Source organism: Orcinus orca, chromosome 13 (genome assembly GCF_937001465.1).
Source record: "Orcinus orca chromosome 13, mOrcOrc1.1, whole genome shotgun sequence".
Lineage (NCBI taxonomy): Eukaryota > Metazoa > Chordata > Mammalia > Artiodactyla > Delphinidae > Orcinus > Orcinus orca.
Window position 1 is genome coordinate 37792967 of NC_064571.1, and position 17809 is coordinate 37810775.

At 40.9% G+C, this 17809-nt stretch overlaps 1 protein-coding gene across 1 annotated transcript in view; it reads left to right on the plus strand.

The window, feature by feature from the left end:
• Positions 1-17809, plus strand: part of PELI1 (pellino E3 ubiquitin protein ligase 1) — a 130289-nt gene that overhangs the window by 24339 nt on the left and 88141 nt on the right. The window contains exon 2 of the mRNA XM_033407212.2: positions 1014-1146. The gene's annotated coding sequence lies outside the window, so the exon portion shown is untranslated. The remainder of the gene's footprint in view (positions 1-1013; positions 1147-17809) is intronic.

Here is a 17809-nt window from a genome sequence, read left to right on the forward strand (position 1 = left end):
TGCCTCCAATCGTTGCTTTTTCTGCTCCACCTGACACTTCCCTGGCCCCCAAGGGCTCCTGTGTCCTATTTACCTTTGGCTCCTATAAAACTGGGGTTGAGTGTATGATACATATTATTATCTCCATTTATGGCAGGATTCTCTCATCTTCTTAAGTTTTCTAGCCAATATATTTCATCCTCTCAATAGAGATTGAACAGTAGTTGCATTTTAAAGAATAATGTAAGACCAAATGCCACACTTTCGCAATGAACTTACTTCAACTGACATATAGAGACAGGAATAGTGATTCCAAAATGAAGACAGTGTGTCAGTATACTTTTTGCAGCTTTGCGGTTTGTACTTTTTATTTATAGTGTATCCAAGAATTACAAGTATTTTAAAAACATCATCTAGTGGGAAATAGTCTTGCTAGGGTATATGCAATTTGTCATCTAAGCTGGGACACTTTTGAGAGTGAAAGAGAATATTGTTTATAATTACATTGGGGAAACAGGTGTAAACCAAGACTGCCTCAGGCAGGCCCAGACAAATGGTCACACAATATTACACCCAAGAGTATAAGCATCTTGAGGGCAGGGATGAGGTAGGTTTATTTTTGTACTTCAGCACCTATTGCAGTGCTTTATACCTAGAAAGAACTCAATAAATTCTTGTTAAGTGAATGACTTTTGTCATTGGATTATATTCTGTAAAACTTTAAAAAGTATTTTTATACATAACACTAAGCTGGGCATATTTCTTTTTTTTAGTCCACAGTCTATGTGTCAGGGTTAAATAAAATCCAACATAGCTCTGCAGGTGAATCTCTCTTCTCCATCATCCAATCTTCTCCTTGAAAGTAAAGAGGATAAAACTGGAAAAGTAAAATATACCTATGAGTCATAAAAAATAATTCTATCAGTGTGGGATGATTTATGAAAGCACTGAAGGGGGTTTAGAGTATGGATTCAGATAAGAAGCAATTTCATACTCTACAATGGTTACTATCCTGGTTTCCTTTTCTCTGCCAGGAATGTTGGCCACTAGGGAGAAATACAGAACAAGTATCAAATGAGTACACTCCAACTAGGACGGATGCTGTTTGTCTTTCACAATGAGGAGCTGGGAGGAGTACTAGCCATTGGTGAATTCCCAGGAGTAATGGTAAGAGCCTCTTCGCCTTCTGCCAGGATCTCCCAGGAACACAGGGAATGTCGTACACAAGTCACTTTCCACTTGATGGACCCCCAGTTCTTGGCTTATAAGCTGCATGAAAGGATTGCTGTGGAAAATAATCATAATATTCAAGAGAAGCACTTAGCAGTCTTCCTGTGAAAAGCACTGTAAGTCTCCCTACCCCTCCATGGAGAGGCAGCAGAGTTTGGGAGGCGATAGGGCCTATCTTCGGGACCTCAGGATCTCAGACTCTGCAGTCTTACTGTTTGTTTGTGTTTGCAAGCCAGATTATCCTACGGGATGTTGCCTAAACTTTTTGGGCTCCGGTTTCTTCATCTTTCAAAGAAGGAAAATAATAATTGTACCTTCTTAAAGGGTTGTTTGTGAGGGTTAAACAATATTCATGTAAAATACCTAGAACATAAATGTCAGCTGTTGTTTCTATCCAGCTCTATGTTTCTTTGGCCATTTGGTAAGAGTTCTACTGGAAAAAAAATTTAATTAAAGGCACACATTATGCTTTTATGTTTCTAATCCAAAGAAACCCAAATGTGTGTACCTAGTTCCAGAAGGAATCTTCGAGGCCTAGGCCACTTATAGACTCGATCCACATCCTATTCTCATCTCTCTCCCCAGAATTTGCTTGTTAACACCAAGGGGACTTTGTATTTTATTATTATTATTATTATTAACTAAATTCCATCAAACCCAAGCCAGTTTGTATGCTGGACCATAACCAGCCACTCCATTTCAGGGAAAGCTGAAAGCCTGCACCTAAAGAATGATATTTCTTCTTTAATATCTAATTTAGAAGCTAGAAAAACTGCAGAGAAGTGAGCTTCTTTACAGAATTATGTAAGGCTTTATATTTAATGAATTTCTGATGCCTGAGTGGAGGGGTGTGGGAAATGGGCTCTTTATATTAATCAAGCCATGTTATCTATGGAGAGTATGCCAGTTGGTTAAATAGAGCCAAATTCTGTTCTGTCAGATAATTATGGAATTTGACATTCATAGAGGTTCTTTTTTAATTCTGGGAATAAGAAATCTACAAACTCATTAAATTATGAAATGTTTCAACCCTATTATCCTAATACAATTACCCCATGGACTATACTACAACAGGAAGTCTTTGGGACAGCTTCTGATGTTTAGAAAGACTCAACAATAGGAACTCAATTCATATAAAAACCACCACAGTGTGGTTTAAGAAATGAAATGAACATAAATCCATCTGATTTATAGTTACAGTTAATGATTCTAAGGAAAGATCCTGGTACTCACACTCAGCACAGAGTCTCTTATCCAACAAATCTATACTGGTATTCAGAGTGCAGAAGGGCAGGGAATTCCCTGGCAGTGCAGTGGTTAGGTCTCTGTGCTTTCACTGCCGGGGCCGGGTTTGATCCCTGGTCAGGGATCTAAGATCCCGCAAGCTGAGCAGCACAGCCAAAAAACAAAAATTCCAAGTCAAGAAGGGCAGAGGAAACAGGATCCAAACCTGCTTAAGAATATTTGGGGGCAGGAGAATTGGCCACAATATCTGTCTGTTCCTTTTGAATAGCAATAGCAACAATTCATCTATCTAGCAGTGTTACCATTTATTGCTTCCTTAGCCACATTGAGGGAAATCTAATTATTTCCCACAAAATAGGAGTTTCTAATGAAACTTTTATTTTTCAATGCATTTAATGAAGGTCTATGAAGGTCTAAATAGCACCTAGATTATCTTAGAGTCTTTAGAAACCCTGACTTCTTCATATCCTACCTGAAATGTTCACATGCTAATGAATGGAACCAGCACAGTGGAGTGGAAGTTGTCAGGGCTGGGAGTTGGAGAAATAGAACTCCTGTCACAGTTCTGTGACTTATTAGCTATGAATTTGGGCAAGTCATTTGGCAGTGAAATATTGTTGGAGAACAGGAAATTGACATAATCTCAGAATGTTACCCCACAGAGTATTTCTTAATACTCTTTAGGAAGAAGGGTGCCTGTACAATGGAGAAATCTGTCAGACACCAGCTTAACCTAAGTGATCAAACTTAACATCTCCAATAATGGGCAAACTGACATTATGTGACCCCATTCCAAGCCCTTAGCAGACATCATTAATGGTTCTCAGCATGGTTTCCCATGAAGCCAGGGCACAGACTCAGAATCTCTCTCAAGACCATTGGCATCATGCTAGAGAAGGTGTTTGAGAACCTAAACAGGGTGCTGATGCTGTCCTGCAAGTACTGGACATAGCATGAAGTGCTACTACCTCTGTAGTATTGGGGACCTCCAGGACATCTTGCAGGTGGCTCTGAGAGCCTCAGTAGATGAAGGATTAAAGATCCTGGGGCCTTGCAAATGGGACATTCGAGATGTCAGACAGCTCTACCGTCTGGGGAGAAAATTGTGTGTTTGTTTGTTTAATCCAAAAGAAAAAAAAGAAAGGGCTGTTATCAGTTGGTCAGGGCTGCCAAGTGAGATACAACTTATTTGCTATCAGATTATTTATGGTAACTGAGGTATCACATTTGAAGCCACTTCTTTGATTAGGGTCACACTTTCATATCCTACAGAAAGAAAATTTGCTGTGGGGAAAGTGGGCTGTGCCCCCACTCGGGCTTCAAAATTGTTCTCCAAAATTAAAATGTATTCATCTGAATACTCCCAATGGTGGCAAGTAGACATCTTTAGAGGCTGAATTTGTGCTTAAATGTCACCTTTCCCATCTAACAAACTGTTTTCTTCTTGTTATTTCTCTAGCTCAGCCCCTTGTTTCCTTTATACCACTTATCCCAAGTGGCAAGTATTTTTAAAATTTGTTTGTTAGCATGTTGCTGTGGGGATGGATGTGGTCTGTCTTCCCTATTATAACGTCAGCTTCAACAGAGCAGGGACTATTTCTGTCTTGTGCATCGCTGAATCCTCAACTTTTAACATGTAGCCTGGCACACAGGACACTGAATGGATATTTACTGATTAAATGAATCAATGGGTAAATGAATAGATTTGTTTTTTTAAAAAATATCCCAAGTTATTTAGAGTTAAGTCTATGGAGAAGCAAAACAAGTAATCAACCTTCCATGTCATGGCTAAAAATTGAGGTGACATGCTAAGTATTTAGTCCTAAGCGGTTCACAAACCCTAACCCTGGCTCTAAAGGCAACACTAAAACAAAAAATTCCAAAATGCTTTGAGCAGTGCTTTGCTAGGATAAGTATGTGTCTTCCAATATGACTCTTTGAAGGATAAAAAGTAATTTGAATGTATAAGTTGTGTCATTTTTTTTAACATCTTAATTGGAGTATAATTGCTTTACAATGGTGTGTTTCTGCTGTATAACAAAGTGAATCAGCTATACATATACATATATCCCCATATTCCCTCCCTCTTCAGCCTCCCTCCCACCCGCCCTTTCCCACCCCTCTAGGTGGTCACAAAGCACCGAGCTGATCTCCCTCTGCTATGCGGCTGCTTCCCACTAGCTAGTTGTGTCATTTTTTAAAACAAGTTTTATTCATTGCCTCGGAGTCCTACATACCTTGAATATCTTACATAACACATGGAAAGGAATGTTCTCTCTATTACCCTTGCTTTAGAGAACTCTCTGGTTGTCAGCTGAAGCTCATGAACAAAGTGTTCTTTCAGTGCTGAGCAAGACCACAGCTGAATAGCAGATCAGATTAACCAATGCCACCATAGCTGTAATGACATCCTTAGAAACTTGAGAGTCCTCGCTGAAAGAACAAAGATCAATATTTAGTTTCTTATATGCCTTCTGGGCATTCCATCACTTTTATGGCCTCCTGTTCTGCCAGTTCTCTCATCTCGAACTTGACTTTGCTCTTCTGGGAAAATAGACTAGAAATAATAGTAATACCAATGTGAAAGCACTTTCAACAAATTATAAAGTTTGAATCACAATGCTTTTGCTTTGTTAACACCAAGATTTGGCTTCTTTAAAAAAATAAATCTTTTCCTGCTGTATTTTCAAACCGATGTATTTTTTGGTATGAACTACATAGACTTTACTCTTTACTAACTATGTTTCAGGTGAAAGGAAGAAGCAAAAGTTACCTACTTATTTTATATTCCTTTAATACACTGAAGCCTGTAATACTAAGCAATGCACAGTCTAACTCTTGGTTTCAACTATTCCCAGATATAGATTTTACACACTGTTGCCAAGGCTTCAACTCACACAATATGCCAATCTCCCAATTTTCACACATTTATTTTAATTTTTTAATAAAACGAAGAAATTAAGACTAGTTTTGGAATAATAAGACTAGTTTTGCCCATCAAAATATTTTGGAATTGGAGCTGATGGTGTCATTTGGGAGTGTTGCTGGTGGGGGTCATGTGATATAATACCCTGTGCAGTGAGGATCTAAGCCCAGGCCTAGTCACCATCCACCTTTTCTTTTTTTTTTTTTTGGCGGTATGCGGGCCCCTCACTGCTGTGGCCTCTCCCGCTGCGGAGCACAGGCTCCGGACACGCAGGCTCAGCGGCCATGGCTCACGGGCCCAGCCACTCTGTGGCATGTGGGATCCTCCCGGACCGGGGCAGAAACCCGTGTCCCCTGCATCGGCAGGCAGACTCTCAACCACTGCGCCACCAGGGAAGCCCGACAGATTTTTTTTCAACCTACTGGAGCATGATTTCATTGTTTTCTTATGACAAAATTCACTTTTATTTTTTTAAATTACTTCTTCTCAGGAGCCTAACCATCATGCTGAGCAAGAGAGATAAGAGTGCCCTGCTGGAGGTGCCTGGGCATTAGCTAGTTGGAGCCTCTGGGCATTTGTATCACTTTGGCTCCATCACAAGCTTTCCTTTCTACCCGTAGTTCCCACATCCCATCCCACATACCCACCCAACGTGCCTATCTCCAAGGGCCCTGGAGCTCCTAAATGACCCTACCCCTTTCTTCCAGTACTCCCAAAAGAGTCCAGCCATGTAAAGGGTACAGCCTCATACAAAAACGAGAAGTGGAAATGTTTCTTTGTTTCTACTCTGTCTGCATCCTCCTGGTATCCCTCTCCTGTGGCATTCCATCAGGGAGGAGGGGGCAGGCAGAGGCAAGTGGTTCTAGGGTTGCAGGAACATAGGAATCTTTGTGGGATCACAAAGATTCATCTTTCTTTGGGCCTCAATCCACCTCCCAGCAACAGTTCCATTATGGAAGGAGGATGATGAATTTTGGGTGATCTTGTAACAATTTCAGCCACACAAAATTTCAAACTCCCTAGACCCACTGAAACTGAAATTGGAATGGCCTCAAAATATTCAGGGTCTCATGGTTTGGTTTTATTTTTGTTGTTGTTGTTGATACCGATTCTACTGATTCAAATAACAACGCATCAGCTACTCAGAAGATTGCTATGTTCCTTGTCTGATAGTCTACCCCATCTATCATGTTCCAAAGACCAAGTACGTAATTTTATTTCTTGATAGTTCAGAAGAAAACCATTAGTAATGATTTTCACAGGTTGCCTATTAATTTTCCCTTTCCACCTTGGGGTTATGCAACCACTAACACAGTTGTGTTTGTCTCCAAACCCCTGAATTTGCACATACAGTCATTTAGTTGCTTAACTACTCAAGTGGATAGAACAACAATTAGTCATTTACAAGCACAGATTTGTGAGTGGGAAGAGTGGCCTCACCAAAATTAGGGATGCAAATATATAGATTAAAATTGAAAATTGGCCTCAATTATCACAAATAGCTAGGTAGAAGTATGTAGTTGCTTCTGCAGTCAACTAATAACCTCTTTAGCACCGAATCCCCTAACTGACTGCCACCAACTCCCTAGCACAGGCCTCTACTTCAGCCATCTCTAACCTTCTGATAGTGGCCCAGATGCACAGGATATGGCCAGGAGCCCATTTGCAGCCGTAGCCCAGGGCTCCCAGAGAGTCACAGTCTGTCTTGCACCTTAGTGGTTTGTATACAGTTCTTCTCTCCCCTTCTAGATAATAGATTCCTTGAAAGCAGGATCCATGTCATGCTTTTCTTTCTATTTCCCATAACACTTCCCTGACACATAATCATTGCTTAATGTTTACTTGTTGATTTGAATTGGGTCAAGTCACAGATGAATCTGGGCCCAAACCTGCAACTGAGGCCACATTCAGATGGTGCTTTCACTAATTAAGATGCTGGGCACCCATGCTGGATTTGCTAGGTCGGGTGCCTCCAGACTACTAATCCCCTCCCTGTATACCCTCCACTTCTGTCTTCCTTTTCACCAAAGATGCTGATGTCATTGGATCTTGCTTCTACTAGAAGAGGAACTCGAGAAGGAAAGGGAAATCTTTGTCCAGACCTCACCCTTAGCTTCCTTGTTTCCTTTCTTGGTTTCCATGTTGGTCGTGTGGCAACCATAGGAAAATGTTTTGGAGCTCACTGTGAGGTTCCTGAAAATGTGGGGAAGTTCTCATAAACCTATAGGCCTCCTCTGTAGTCTCTCCTTAACCTCATATTTGGAAGCCAAAAAGGTCACTTTGTTTCCTTCAGTTCTTCAGAAAACTGGAGCCTAAACCCAGACAGACCTGTAAGATTTCTCTACCGTGAGACTTTACAGATCCCAGTAGTATCTGGGAGAAAAACAGAATCTTGAACTTACAGCAAAGGAAGAGGAAGGAACAGTCAGGACACCCATCCGGATCTCACTCCTCAGTACAGAATAAGCAGGCTCGAGTCGGGTACCTCTAATGTCTTTTCCAGGACAGGAAGTAGGAGTCACTAGTATGGCCCACAGTGGCCATCGTAATGGAGCCACCATCACCAGTTGGCAGAGGTGGGGTTTTCAACCCAAGCTTCTGTGAACTAGAACAATCACATTTAGCTTCAGTTTCACATTATCCACTAATGTTTGTAATTCCCTCTAGTTATGTCTGTCTTTTCATTTAAAAAATCAAGAGTCACGCATTAGAGGGGCTGTGAGGAAGTAAGACTCCTTCACGTCAGCTCCCAGCAGGGGCCACCCAGAGGGAGCAGCTAGAGGCCAGGGATCCCACTGGTTACTTACAGCGGTGAAAGCAAGGGCCCAAGGAGGAGATAAAGGCTTAGGGGTAAGGTGTGGGGAGGGGAGGGTGTTATGGGGACAATTAAGTAGCTGGCAGGAGGCCAGTTCCCTTTGTGGTTGTCAAAGTGTGGTCCCAAGAACAGCAGCACCAGCGTCACTGGGAACTTGTTAGAAAGGCAAATTCTCAGGTCTTACTCCAGACCCAGTGAATCAGAAGCTCTGGGGGTGGGGCCCAGCCATCTGTTTTGACAAGCCCTTGAGGTGAGTCTGAAGCTAGTCAAGTCTGAGAGCCCCTAGATGTAGAAAAACTTATGGTTACCAAGGGGGAAAGACAGGGGGAGGGATAAATTGGGAGATTGGGACTGACTCATACACACTACTATATAGAAAATAGATAACTAATAAGAACCTACTGTATAACACAGGAAACTCGATTCAATACTCCGTAATGACCTATATGGGAAAAGAATCTAAAAAAGAATGGATATATGTATAACTGATTTGCTGTACAGCAGAAACTAACACAACATTGTAAATCAGCTATACTCCAATAAAAATTATTTTTTAAAAAAGTTTGAGGGGCTTCCCTGGTGGCGCAGTGGCTGAGAGTCCGCCTGCCGATGCAGGGGACGCGGGTTCGTGCCCCGGTCCGGGAAGATCCCACATGCCATGGAGCGGCTGGGCCCGTGAGCCATGGCCGCTGAGCCTGTGCGTCCGGAGCCTGTGCTCCTCAACGGGGGAGGCCACGGCAGTGAGAGGCCCGCGTACCGCAAAAAAAAAAAAAAAAGTTTGAGAGGGCTTCCCTGGTGGCGCAGTGGTTGAGAACCTGCCTGCTAATGCAGGGGACACGGGTTCGAGCCCTGGTCTGGGAAGATCCCGCATGCCGCGGAGCAACTAGGCCCGTGAGCCACAACTACTGAGCCTGCGCGTCTGGAGCCTGTGCTCCGCAACAAGAGAGGCCACGATAGTGAGAGGCCCGCGCACCGCGATGAAGAGTGGCCCCCGCTTGCCACAACTAGAGAAAGCCCTTGCACAGAAATGAAGACCCAACACAGCAAAAATAAATTAATTAATTAATAAACTCCTACCGCCAACATCTAAAAAAAAAAAAAGTTTGAGAGCCACTGAACTAGAGGCAGGTGACCCAACGGAGTGAGGAGCCACCCTTTGGGTGATACAAGAAAGTACAAAGTGGAGGCTCAATAAATGAAAAATTTCCATGCTCTAGTTTTTAGTCATCTTTAAAATTTTTCTTTTAGATCTTAGTAATATAAACATTGCTCATTTTCACAGGGGAGGAAAACAACTCTGCAGTCAAATTTGCTGAGTACGAAGTGAAAGGGAGTCTGCACCAAGCTGGCTAATTAAGGCCATGTAAGTAATCAAGGCAGGCAAGTCAAGGGCAGTAGGTCTCAGACTTGTCTTGGCTGGTTCTGCTGTCTTCACTGAGCACCTAAGCTGAGCAATCAGCAATAACTTTTTTATTTTTCGCTGTGTAGACATTGATGAAATGTTCATAAAGTATTCCTAATTTATACCAGAAAGATTAAGTTATTTACTCAAGGCCGTATGTAGGGAAACTAAGTTACCTACCTATTCAGGATTACACCGTCACAAATGGGCAAGATCCAGACTTCAAGGTTCTGACACTAAACTTGAAAGTATCAAGTTCAACTTTTCTTTCTCTTTTAATTCTTTCCCTCCTAATGAATTATGGCAATTTAACTTATAACTTTAATTTTTTCTGTTTATGGAGCATTCACAATATTTGTCCTGAAAACACATTACCTTTTTATTAATAAGAAGAAAACTAAGGTTGAATGCAAACAATTTGGTAACGGCCCACTTCAGTTAACCAGTTAACCCATTTTGCTCCTTAGGCCACTGCCAATTGTATGAACTTGCAAAACCCTAGATTAAAACTGAGTTTCCCTATGATGCTTTCCTCAGAGTTAATTTCCGTCAGGGACCTATTAATCATAGACTAATTATAGAAGCCACTATACAATAATGACTTTCCAATAACTCCACTACTAGGTTACACTAGTGTAACTCCCCTAGGTTACACTATGAGGGTAACTCCAGTGAAAATACACCAAAAATTTTCTCCTGACCAGAACTAGCCAAGTCTCCATGAAAATTTGTTTGCTGTAATTTTTTTAAAAATTTAATTGAATTATAGTTGATTTACAATATTGTATTAGTTTCAGGTGTACAACATAGTGGTTTGACATTTTTATAAATTATACTCCATATAAAGTTATTGTAAAATATTTGCTGTATTCCCTGTGCTGTACATTATATCCTTAATCTTATTTATTTTATACCTAGTAGCTTATACCTCTTAATCCTCATCACCTATCTTGCCCATCCCTCTCCCCACTGTTTGCTGTGATTTATGTTTTGTATATAATAATTATGCCTCCATGTTATTCTTGTTTTACATCTAAAATGACCTTGTATCAAGTGTTTTGACTCCCTTGGTAAGGTAGGTAGTAAAGATTACCCTAAAAGTTTGTTGATTCCCCCTCACCTCAGGATTTAAATAATAAAATTAAAAAAAAATTTTTTTACATTTTTGTCCCACTTCTCCTACTAGGCCACCTAGCATAGCACATTTACAATAATTTCTCCCCTGTGTTTGTCAAAAGCACATTCTGGTCTAGATCAGAATTTCAAGTCCTATGAATTCTTGACCATGTAGTTATCTGGAAGCTCATAGCTTCTTTCTTCTCGTGGGCTTTTTTTAATCAGATCCCGCTGTAAATTGGTACAGAGGTCTGCCTTAAGCCAGCACACTCTCCCAAAGCCTAGATACAGGCTGACCCAAGACCTAATGAAAATGTATTCCTGCAGAAGAAAGGAACTGCTCTCGAGATGTGCACTCTTTTCAGGCTTTGCAACCAAATGTTTTGTGAAGTTCTTTAATTGCCTTTTTTTTTGAACAAGTGAGAGAGTGAGCCACTAAGTCTCCTATTATATTACCAAGTGAGGACAGATGTAAGGAAAGCCTTTTTTTTTTCATTCTTTTTGTTAGTTGTAACACTAAATTAGCCAAATAATTCACACCTAGTGGCAGGTGTAATCCTTCTTAAGAACATTTCTTAAAGATCTCCAACCTTTCCCAGCACAGGCGTACGTGAGTTTACTCAAACTATGAAGTGATACCGAGTGGAAACTCTGTGTTTCAAAATAACCCTGCCTTGGTACAAACTGTAGATCAACTAATCAAACCAAATCATAAAAGCAAGCCTGAGCTACAGATAATAAGAGCTAATGTTTATTGAGCATTCTGAGGCGGGGGCGGGGTGCAGGTGCAAACCAAAATGTTTTCCATGTATTCATCTGCTCTTCTTAACAACCTGATGACATTTTACAAATGAGGACAGTGAGACCCAGGAAAGTTAACTTGCCCAAGGTCACACTGCTGGTGAGTGGCCAGGCCAGTTAACAAGACCTCTAATATATGGCTTGCAAAGATCTCCCCTCCCTCTGTTATTCCACTGCCTCCCACTCGCCCTCTATCCCACTCCTGACTCCTTGCATTTTATCCTGTGGGGTTAGCCTGGCACTCTGGTTGCCTTCAAGCTCCTTTGTTTCCCCAAACCCTATTTTCTCCATAGCCACATCCCTGCCCCTGGCTGGAGTCATGCAGAAAGCCTGAACATCTGACACGCATTGGTCACGCCTCCTCCCTTTGGGGACTAATTTCACGCTGAGCTTAGTAATGTGTGCAAGAGCATTATCTCCTTCTACAAGCAGCAGCCCCTAGGGTAGAAGTGTATTCTCTGCCCATGGCTAAACTGGGGGAGAGCAAAACTTAGGGAAACTGAGGCACCCTAACATACAGGAGCAACTTAATTCCTCAAGTGGTTACATTAAAGATGAGACAAGGACAAGATGAATATATTTAGACTTGTGTTTCAATCTGGTGATTCTTCTATCATGCTGCCCACCCCCTTAAGCCTTTCTCCCCGTGAGGACCTCTTAGTGGTGAGTTGCCCAACCTACGTGCAAGCCAAAGCAGACTGGCAGAGCCCTACCAGGGCACCAAGCACCATTTCTAATAAAGACAGGTGGCTACTGCTCCTTTGTCTTTCCCCTTATCTGAGTGGATCGGAAGTCCAGGTGCCCCATAGGATACAGGGTGTCTGACCTTGACGACCCTGCAGTATTAATTTATTATGATTAACTTCCAAAGGCTGCAGGATAAAATAGAAAGAGCCTGTCCACGAATATCAAGCGTACTATCCTCCTCTGCTCCCCACCCCACCAAATACTTGTGTCAAAAGCAACTGGAGGCAGCAATTGTTCTGTTCAACATTTGTCCAGCTGAGACCATCTTGGGGTCTGCTTTATCTCTGCCAGCTTCCAAATCCATGGGGAGTTTTAGGGTGCAACAATACTAGGGCACGTTTAACTTTGCCACATATGACTTGAACCATATCAAGGTTGTTATCCCAAACTTATCTGAGGAGTGTTTACTATAACATCTGGGAATTTTAGAGCTCACTTAGGGAAAGCTTTAACTGTAAGAATAAGCACAAAGCCAGGCTCCTGGTATAGCTGAACTGTGGCATAAATAATTTCCCTTTATTCCCAAGTCCACACAGATCTATGGCACCTGCCAAGTGCCAGGCCCTGAGCATGCAGAGGTGAGTGCCACAGACAAAAGCTCCCGTCCTCATGAGACTTTACAATGGCTTTTCCTGGGAGATTCTCGGACATCAACTATGTAGTTTCAAAAGATTCAGTGAGAATCATTTTAATTTAAGAAGTACTCATGACAGCCGGTTTGGGGGCAACTTTTCCAAACATGCTGTAACAAAATTGGCAGTTTTAGCTCAATCACACCCTGTTCCTCAGACATTTGACTCAGATTTTTCTTTACTACAGTAAATTTGTGTTCAGAACGTGGAGAGTTGTAGGGAACAGCCACTCCAGCTCAATCTTAAAGATGAATTTTCAAGCTGGACTACATTTCCTAGAAGAACAAACCCTTTAAATATTTTTATTCAAAGAGGACAGTGTTGACAACCTCTAATAGTCAACTTGAATATTTCAATGGAAGCCTTTCTAGGCTTTTGTACTGGAATAACCAATGGAGCTAAGAGACTTAGGAAATGCCAGAACTTCTAATAACGAGAAAGAGAAAAAGAAAATATACACTCTTAGAGGTTTTCATAAGACTTAATTAGGCACTGGACACTGTCTCAGATTCTGAGTGACTTAATATATTAGGCGTTTTATGACTCATGCTTCATGTTATCCAACAAATATCTATTCCGTGTTCATTATATATCATACACTAAATACTTTACTAGCTTTTTCACTTAAAATCTTCCAAATTTTGTAAATTTTATACATTTTTGATGCTGCTGTTTCTGTTGGTGTCTTACGGAAGTTGTGCCTCCAGGTATATTTTTCTGCAACATCGCTAGAATTAGTGTTACAAAAAGTCTTTGCATATTATACATCCCTTAAGTAAATATATTAATTTTCTATACAATCACTATTCTTATAAGTGTTTAAAATAAAAGTGAATGTGGTCTTCAAATGTTCATCCTTCCATTATTAACTCTCCCACTTTCAAAAATTCCTAATTATTCAAAGCTGCTTATTTCTCAGGTTCTATTACAACAGCAATAAGTGGTTGAAAGAAAAGGTATTTTCCTTAAAGTTTTAAGAAAGGCCCTTTTCTATACAAAGTTTCAAAGAAATTTTAATGAAAGAAAGTCAGGCAGCACAATAATTACAAAGAATTCCTCTTTAGCGTCAGAGAGACCCAGGTTTAAATCTCCAAACCCCAGCTCTACCTCTTATTAGTTATGTGACCTTGAGCAAGTTACTTAAGTTTCTAGACTTTGGTTTTCTCATCAACAAAATGGAAATATTAACTGTCCTCAAAGTTACTGTGAAGATTAATTAGATAATACATGTATCCTGCTTAATCCAGGACCAGCATATAGTAAACTCTGAAGTGGTTGCTAATATTATTACCAGTGCATAAGGGCACCAACTATATGACAGGCAGTGCTGGAGATTTCATATATGCTATCCCAGTTAATCCTTCACAATCATGTGAAGCAAGAAAAAACTCCTTCCACTTTTATAGATTAGGAAGGTAAGGGTCGGAGAGGTTAAGTCACTTGCTGAAGGCAGGGCTCTGTGGCCAAGTCTGCCCAACTCCAAAGTCCATTTTCTTTCCCTGTGGAAGAAAATTGTCCTTCCCAAATTTCTTTTGTTATTTCATGCAAGATATGGATCGCTGTTTTCAAGTTTGTATTATATTAATGCATAGCTACAAGAAACCACTTCTATCTACATTATCGTAAATAACAAATACATCTTTCACCATATTTAAGTCCTTTATCATCCAATTCAAGGTACACATATTTTCCCTAAAGATTTGGAAGAAACTCAGGGTCTCTACTTATGAGTTATAAACAGAAGCAGCAAATCTAAGGTGAAGAAATGTCTGTTTCTCTGATTCCCAGTGCTGGATGTGTATCTATTTTGATCCGAATTTGGATTTTAGTCATTGTAGCCCATCTTTGTACATTTCTTCTTTCATTCAATAAGCATTTATTGAATGCTGGATGAATTAGTCCTAAGTCCTGCCTTCAAGGAACTGAGGGTTCAATAGGAAAGATAGGATGTACAAAAAGACCTATAATACCAGACAAGACGTGATTGGTGCTAGAAGAAATGTAGAAATAAAATGCTAGGGAGTCTCAAGGATCACGGTTTCTTCCTGCTGGGAAGAGAAGAATCAGAGCCGGCTTTAGGGAAAAAGTGGCCTCCTCTATTAACTGCTCCATTGAAGTGCAAACTATTCATGAATTTGCTTCAAAATAATACCAGTGGTAGGGGTGTAGGGGTGTAGATGGAATAAGATTGGTCATGAGTTGGTCACATGGAAGCTGAGTGATGGGAATACATGGGGCTTCATCACACTAGTGTGCCTCACTTTTGGATATGTTTGAAATTTTGCATTATAAAAAGTTAAAGTATTCCACAAGATTATTTGCTTAGGTTATAACCTACATGCAAAAGGCTACAACATGTATTATATAATGGTTTGGGCCTGGAGGAGTGATTGGAAAGAAAGGCATTAGTGACCACTAGTGAAATGAGCTGAATTCTCCTCCCCAAACCACTACTCCTCCCATCCTCCCCTCTGTACACAGAAGCCCTCTTAACAAGAATTCTTTCCTGTGAAAAACTGCAGGTTAGAAAGACTGGGTGTGGGGTAATAACAACCTAGGGATCCCCTAGCAGCAATGCCTACCTCTGGGGAGGGAGTGAGCATGTATCCTGATGAAAAGACAGTCGTCGTGGGTTTTATAGAAACTTGAACTCAGCACAATCTAGTTCAGAGGCTTCAGGGTATCTGCGGACTTGAATTACTGAGCAGTGTCCCGTTACTTGTGGAGATCTTACCTGTTGGTTCAGGGAGGAATACATGTTAATATTTGTAGGTGAGAGAAAAGCGTTCAACACTGCATTGACCTAAGAGTTCCTAGTGGCTCTATCCAACACACCCCGAGGAATGGTCCGTAGGTGTGTTATGTAGTGATTTCTGTTAATTAAGGACGGGGTAATTTTGCTGTAGGCATGGCTGTAGCCTAAGTCATATGCTCTCAGGCATACCAAGAAAAGGGGTGGGGATGTGTGGAAATAGAGCTCAGCCATCTGGCAGCATTCCACAAAACTAGACAGATTCATGAAATACTGCACCGTGGGAAGTGCGAGATGCACTTTTTACACTCTTTTGAGGATGACAGAGTGTATTTCTCTTAGATATTCTATCTGGATATTTTTTTATCAAGATCAGAATGTTTTGAAGAGGCATTGCCACCCTGACTCTGAACCCCAAATTAAAATTACAGCAGGTAAAATTAGAGACTGTCACATGCTACTTTAATTCTGCACTGCTGTGCTTTAGTGACTTCTCATTTAAGAGTACATAATTATTTTCAAATTATCATATATCATTTCATGCTTAAATTAGATTACCGGCTAGAAGTTCCAGGGAGATTGGAATTCTACATGCAAACTACATTCTGATGACTATTTTACTCCTTTGGATAGTTTTGTTTCCTGAACCTTCAGATCATCTATTTCACAGATGACCATCCTAGGGTACTGGGAAATATTTAGATGGAAGAGATCAGTGCTGTTTCATATGGCATGTTTACAGGAGACGCAGTTTGTCAATATCAGAAACTTAGCTAGTATTCAGTAAGAGTATAGGTTTCCAAGAACATCAAAATATTTCTTTAAGGAAACGTAATTTACCTAACGTCTTACTTCTAATTATACCCAGGGGTGTGTGTGTGTGTGTGTGTGTGTGTGTGTGTGTGTGTGTGTGTGTGTGTGTGTGTGTGTGTGTGTGTGTGTGTGTGTTTTCTACACCTTATTTCAATAAAAGAGAAAGAAGCACTCAGTAGGGTCTGTACCTTTACATACTGTGAGACAGAATGACTTGGAAACTCCCTGGATATCCTATGATCAACTGCTCTACTTTCAGTTTTGACAGCTTTAATGCTTCTAAGCCACCAAGCTCCTGATATCCTTCTTCTTCTTTCTAAAGAGAAACAGTGATTTTTTTACATGTGTAGTCAGTCTGATAATTATCTAAATTTGTTTCTACCAACCCTGCTTGATCTCTGTAGTGTCAACTGATAAAATCTATCCCTTTCAAAGGGCCAAACATCTTTCAGATCCCAGGTCAGAGGTCACTCCCTTGTGGGAAATCAGAAGACTTTAAAGAGGTTGAAAAGCCTGGATTTCCTCACAGAAATCAGCCACATGGAATAATCTTACAACCATCACATTCTCCTAATTCCCACCAGCTGTGTGATTATTTGATTGGTTTTCATCTATTCCATGAGACAATATAAGCTCTGTGACGGTAGGGCCCCGGTCAGTTTTGCTCATCACATTCTCAGTGCCTGAAACAAAGAAGGTGCTCAAAAAATACTTGTTGAGTTAATGAATGTAAAAATATATAAAATGCATGAATAGATGAGTGAACTAAAGAAATTACTCAAAGAGGCTTTATTAGTAACACTTTGGGCACTTCCCTGGTGGTGCAGTGGTTAAGAATCTACCTGCCAATGCAGGGGACACGGGTTTGAGCCCTGGTCCGGGAAGATCCCACATGCCACAGAGCAACTAAACCCGTGTGCCACAACTAGTGAGCCTGTGCTCTAGAGCCCGCGAGCCACAACTACTGAAGCCCAGACACTACAACTACTGAAGCCTGTGAGCCTAGAGCCCATGCTCCGCAACAAGAGAAGCCACCACAATGAGAAGCCCGCGCACCCCAAAGGAGAGTAGCCCCTGCTCGCCGCAACTAGAGAAAAGCCTGAGCATGACAACAAAGACCCAAAGCAGCCAAAAATAAATAAATAATAAAAATAAATAAATTAAAAAGAAAACACTTTGGAACTGCACTATCCAACACAATAGCCACTAGACACATTTGGCTAGTTAATGTTAATTAATTAATTAAAATTAATTAAATTTAAAATCCAGTTCCTTAGTTGCCTTAGCCACATTTCCAGTGCTTAATAGTTACATATGGCTAATGGCTACCATATTTGACAGTGCCGACTGT